At 44.7% G+C, this 6,564-nt stretch overlaps 1 protein-coding gene across 6 annotated transcripts in view; it reads right to left on the bottom strand.

Moving 5' to 3' along the window:
- The window catches only part of lrrc34 (leucine rich repeat containing 34), a 107,777-nt gene that overhangs the window by 97,922 nt on the left and 3,291 nt on the right, over positions 1-6,564 (bottom strand). The gene's annotated exons all lie outside the window — the stretch shown is intronic.

Below are 6,564 nucleotides of genomic sequence, written 5' to 3' on the forward strand. Positions count from 1 at the left end.
ATTCTCTCTACGGTATCTACATCCTTCCTGTAGTGAGGTGACCAAAACTGAACACAGTACTCCAAGTGGGGTCCAACTAAGGTCTTATATAGCTTTAACATTACCTGATGGCTCTTATATAAAGAGTAAAAGGGAGGTGAGAATTGATACTGGACCACTGGAAAATGATGCTGGTGAGGTAGAAATGAGGGACAAAGAAATGGCAGATGAACTTACTGTATACTTTGCCTCAGTTCTCACTGTGGAAGACACTGGCAGTGTGCCAGAGGTCTGTGAGTATCAGGGAGCAGAGTGAGTCCCACTGCGATTACAAAGCAAAAAGTGCTTGGCAAACTGAAAGGTCTTAAGGTGGATAAATCACCTAGACCAGATGGACTGCATCCTAGAGTCCTGAGAGAGGTTGCTGAAGAGATAACGAATGCATTGGTCATGAACTTTCAAGAAGTACTTGATTCTGGCATGGTTCCGAAGGACTGGAAAATTGCAAATATCACTCCACTCCTTAAGAAGGGAGGAAATTATAGGCTAGTTAGCCTAACCTCAGTGGTTGGGAAAGTGTTGGTGTCTATTATTAAGGATGAGGTTTTGACAGCACTTGGAGACTAATGATAAAATAAATCAATGTCTGCATAGTTTCTGTGAAGGGAAATCTTGTCTGACAAATGTGTTCCTTGAGGCAGTAACGAGCAGGGTGTACAATCAATAGGCAGTGGATGTCATTTACTTGCATTTTCAGAAGGCATTTGATAAGGTGCCACACCTGAGGCTGCTTAACTACATAACAACAAGTACTTGGTCACACAGGACAAGATACGACAAAGTCAGCATGGTTTCTTTAAGGGAAAATCTTGCCAAACGAACCTGTTGGAATTCTTTGAGAAGATTACACATAGGATAGATAAAAGGGATGCAGTAGATGTTGTATATGTGGACTTTCAGAAGTCCTTTGACAAGGTGCCATACATGAGGCTGCTTACCAAGTTAAGAGCCCATGGTATTACAGGAAAGTTACTGACATGATTAGAGCATTGGCTGATTGGTTGGAGGCAGCGAGGAGGAATAAAAGGATCTTATGCTCGTTGGCAGCCAGCGACTAGTGGTGTTCCACAGGGGTCTGTGTTGGGACAGCTTCGTTTTATGCTGTATGTCAGTGATTTAGATGATGGAGTAAATGGGCTTGTTGCCAAATTTGCAGATGATAAGAAGATTGCTGGAGGGGCAGGTAGTGTTGAGGGAACAGGTAGGATGCAGAAGGGCTTAGACAGATTAGCAGAGCGGGCAAAAAAGTGGCAAATGAAATACAATGTTGAAAAATGTACAGTCATGCACTTTGGTAGTAGAAATAAATGTGCAGACTGTTTTCGAAATGGGGAGAAAATCCAGGAATCTGAGATGCAGAGGCACTTGGGAGTCCTTGTGCACAACACCCATAAGGTTAACTTGCAGGCTGAGTAGGTGGTGAGGCAGGCAAATACCATGTTAGCATTCATTTCAAGAGGTCTAGAATACAAGTGCAAGGATGTGACGCTGAGACTTTATATGGTACTGGTGAGGCCTCACCTTGAGTACTATGAACAGTTTTGGGCCCCTCATCTTAGAAAAGATGTGCTGGCATTGGAGAGGGTCCAGAGGAGGTTCACAAAGATGATTCCAAGAATGAAACGGTTAAAATAAGAGGAAGGTTTGATGGCTCTGGGTCTGTACTCACTAGACTTCAGAAGGATGAGGGGGGGATCTCATTGAAACCTTTTGAATGTTGAAGGCCTAAACAGAGTAGGTGTGGAAAGTCTAGGACAAGAGGTCACAGCCTCAGGATAGAGGAGCACCCTTTCAAAGCACAGATGTGAAGAAATTTCTTTAGCCAAATGGTGGTGAATAATGTGTAGGCTATTATCTAAATGGGGAGAAAATCTGAACTGCAAAGCCACTTGGGAGTCCTTAGAATAGAAAACATACAGCACAATACAGGCCCTTCGGCCCACAAAGCGGTGCCGAACATATCCTTACCTTAGAACTACCTAGGCCTTACCCATAGCCTTCAATTCTTCTAAGCTCCATGTAGCCATCCAGGAGTCTCTTAAAAGACCCGATCGTTTCCGCCTCCACAACTGCCACTGGCAGCCCATTCTACACACTCACCACTCTCTGCGTAAAAAATTTACCCCTGACATCGCCTCTGTACCTGCTTCCAAGCACCTTAAAGCTATACCCTCTCATGCTAACCATTTCAGCCCTGGGGAAAAGCCTCTGATTATACACACGATCAATGTCTCTCATTATCTTGTACACCTCTATCAGGTCACCTCTCATCCTCTGTTGCTCAAAGGAGAAAAGACCGAGTTCACTCAACCTTAAGGCATGCTCCCCAGTCCAGGCAACATCCTTGTAAATCTCTTCTGCACCCTTTCTATGGTTTCCACGTCCTTCCTGTAGTGAGGCAACCAGAATTGAGCACAGTACTCCAAGTGGGGTCTGACCAGGGTCCTACATAGCTGCAACATTACCTCTCAGCTCCTGAACGCAATCCCACGGTTGATGAAGACCAATACTGTACACCACAGAGTCAACCTGCGCAGCTGCTTTGAGTGTCCTATGGACTCGGACCCCAAGATCCCTCTGATCCTCCACACTGCCAAGAGTCTTAACATTAATACTATATTCTGCCATCATATGTGACCTACCAGAATGAACCACCTCACACTTATCTGGGTTGAACTCCATCTGCCACTTCTCAGCCCAGTTTTGCATCCTATCAATGTCCCGTTGTAACCTCTGACAGCCCTCCACACTATCCACAACACCCCCAACCTTTGTCTCATCAGTAAATTTACTAACCCATCCCTCCACTTCCTCATCCAGGTCATTTATAAAAATCACAAAGAGTAGGGGTCCCAGAACAGATCCCTGAGGCACACCACTGGTCACCAGCCTCCATGCAGAATATGACACATCTACAACCACTCTTTGTCATCTGTGGGTAAGACAGTTCTGGATCCACAAAGCAAGATCCCCTTGGATCCTATGCCTCCTTACTTTCACAATAAGCCTTGCATGGGGTACCTTATCAAATGCCTTGCTAAAATTCATATACACTATATCAATGTGCTTAGTCACATCCTCAAAACATTCATTCAGGTTCATAAGGCATGACCTGCCTTTGACAAAGCTATGCTGACTATTCCTAATCATATTATGCCTCTTCAGATGTTCATAAATCCTGCCTCTCAGGATCTTTTGCATCAACTTACCAACCACTGAAGTAAGACTCCCTGGACTATAATTTCCTGGGCTATCTCTACTTTGAGGCAAAGTAGTGGATCGTAAACACAAAATATTCAGCAGATGCTGGGGTCAAAGCAACACGCAAAAACACTGGAGGAACTCAGCACATCGGGCAGCATCCGTAGAAACAAACAGTCAACATTTCGGCTGAAACCCTTTGTCAGGACTGGCCTAAAGTAGTGGATGTTGTCTACATGGACCTTACCAAAGCATTTGACATGATCCTGCATGGGAGATTGGTCACTCAGCATTCAAGATGAGGTCATAAATTGGATTTGTGGGAGAAGCCAGTGTGTAGTAGCAAATGGTTCCCTCCCCGACCGGGATCTGTGACTAGTTGAGTATCACAGGAATCAGTGGTGTGTCCATTATAGTTTGTCATCTGTATCAGTGATCTGGATGATGATGTGGTTAACTGGATCAGCAAATTTGCAGATGACATCAAGACTGGGTGAGTCGTGACAGCGAGGAAGAAAGCTTGCAGCAGGGTTTGGACCAGCTGGAAAAATGAGCTGAGAAATGGCAGCTGGAATTTAAAGCAGACAAGTGCAAGGTGTTGCACTTCTATAGGACCAACCAGGGTAGGTCTTATACAGTGAATGTTAGGGCACTGAGCAGTGTGGTATAACAAAGGCATCTGGGAATAGAGATTGATAATTCATTGAAAGTGGTGGCACAGGTAGATAGGATCATAAAGAATTTGACACATTGGCCTCATAAATAACAGTATTGAGTATAGGCAATGGGTTGTTATGTTGACGTTGTATGAGACATTGGTGAGGCCTAATTTGGAGTATTTCCTTGTCCCAGTTTACTAGCTATCCAGCTTCACTTTCCAGCAGTCCGATATTGAATCTTGCCTTTCTTTTACACTTTTTGTATCTTAAGAAACATTTGATATCCTCTTTAAACGTTATTCGCTGCAATACAATCCCAATTCCACAGGCTAGATGCAGGAAGATTGTTCCCGATGTTGGGGAAGTCCAGAACGAGGGGTCACAGTTTGAGGATAAAGGGGAAGCCTTTTAGGACTGAGATGAGGAAAAACTTCTTCACACAGAGAGTGGTGAATCTGTGGAATTCTCTGCCACAGGAAACAGTTGAGGCCAGTTCATCGCTATATTTAAGAGGGAGTTAGATATGGCCCTTGTAGCTACGGGGGTCAGGGGGTATGGAGGGAAGGCTGGGGCGGGGTTCTGAGTTGGATGATCAGCCATGATCATAATAAATGGCGGTGCAGGCTCGAAGGGCCGAATGGCCTACTCCTGCACCTATTTTCTATGTTTCTATGTTTTACATTTCTCTTCATTTCCCCCTCCCTGAACCACGGGGCCACAGTTTAGTTGCTCACCTTCTTACAGCCATTACTGTCATATATACAGGGAGCAAGAACCTTAGACCCGTCAGGCAACATCATCACTCAGACCCCTTCAGAACTACCTCTTGGATGCCCCCAACTTGCCTCACTTGCAGTCACACCCTCTTGTCTCACAGGCCTAATTTGAGTTATTTTATCCAATGGATGTGACTGCCTCCTGAAGCAGTGTCCTGGTAGATAATAAAACTCTGACTCAAATATCCCCCTCCTTGAAACTTTGCAGATTTTGAACCTCATATTGCAGGCCATTGAGTAACACTTCCTGCAGAATTGGTCACCAGCCCCCACATGAAATGCAAAATAGGCTTGGTAACGAAGAATAAGGATTATGGGGAGCAAGGACATGGCAGACCAATTGAATAATTACTTTGGTTCTGTCTTCACTAAGGAGGACATAAATAATCTTCCAGAAATAGTAGGGACAGAGGGTCCAGTGAGATGGAGGAACTGAGCAAATTACATGTTAGTAGGGAAGTGGTGTTAGGTAAATTGAAGGGATTAAAAGCAGATAAATCCCCAGGGCCAGATGGTCTGCATCCCAGAGTGCTTAAGGAAGTAGCCCAAGTGATAGTGGATGCATTAGTGATAATTTTTCAAAACTCGTTAGATTCTGGACTAGTTCCTGAGGATTGGAGGGTGGCTAATGTAACCCCACTTTTTAAAAAAGGAGGGAGAGAAAAACCGGGGAATTATAGACCGGTTAGCCTAACATCGGTGGTGGGGAAACTGCTGGAGTCAGTTATCAAAGATGTGATAACAGCACATTTGGAAAGCGGTGAAATCATCGGACAAAGTCAGCATGGATTTGTGAAAGGAAAATCATGTCTGACGAATCTCATAGAATTTAGTAGAGTGGATAGGGGAGAACCAGTGGATGCGGTATATTTGGATTTTCAAAAGGCTTTTGACAAGGTCCCACACAGGAGATTGGTGTGCAAACTTAAAGCACACGGTATTGTGGGTAAGGTATTGATGTGGATAGAGAATTGGTTAGCAGACAGGAAGCAAAGAGTGGGAATAAACGGGACCTTTTCAGAATGGCAGGCAGTGACTAGTGGGGTACCGCAAGGCTCAGTGCTGGGACCCCAGTTGTTTACAATATATATTAATGACTTGGATGAGGGAATTAAATGCAGCATCTCCAAGTTTGCGGATGACACGAAGCTGAGCGGCAGTGTTAGCTGTGAGGAAGATGCCAAGAGGATGCAGGGTGACTTGGATAGGTTGGGTGAGTGGGCAAATTCATGGCAGATGCAATTTAATGTGGATAAATGTGAAGTTATCCACTTTGGTGGCAAAAATAGGAAAACAGATTATTATCTGAATGGTGGCCGATTAGGAAAAGGGGAGGTGCAATGATACCTGGGTGTCATTATACACCAGTCATTGAAAGTGGGCATGCAGGTACAGCAGGCGGTGAAAAAGGCAAATGGTATGCTGGCATTTATAGCAAGAGGATTCGAGTACAGGAGCAGGGAGGTACTACTGCAGTTGTACAAGGCCTTGGTGAGACCACACCTGGAGTATTGTGTGCAGTTTTGGTCCCCTAATCTGAGGAAAGACATCCTTGCCATAGAGGGAGTACAAAGAAGGTTCACCAGATTGATTCCTGGGATGGCAGGACTTTCATATGAAGAAAGACTGGATGAACTAGGCTTGTACTCGTTGGAATTTAGAAGATTGAGGGGGGATCTGATTGAAACGTATAAAATCCTAAAGGGATTGGACAGACTAGATGCAGGAAGATTGTTCCCGATGTTGGGGAAGTCCAGAACGAGGGGTCACAGTTTGAGGATAAGGGGGAAGCCTTTTAGGACTGAGATGAGGAAAAACTTCTTCACACAGAGAGTGGTGAATCTGTGGAATTCTCTGCCACAGGAAACAGTTGAGGCCAGTTCATTGGC

Source organism: Mobula birostris, chromosome 4 (assembly GCF_030028105.1).
Source record: "Mobula birostris isolate sMobBir1 chromosome 4, sMobBir1.hap1, whole genome shotgun sequence".
NCBI classification, from domain to species: Eukaryota; Metazoa; Chordata; class Chondrichthyes; order Myliobatiformes; family Myliobatidae; genus Mobula; species Mobula birostris.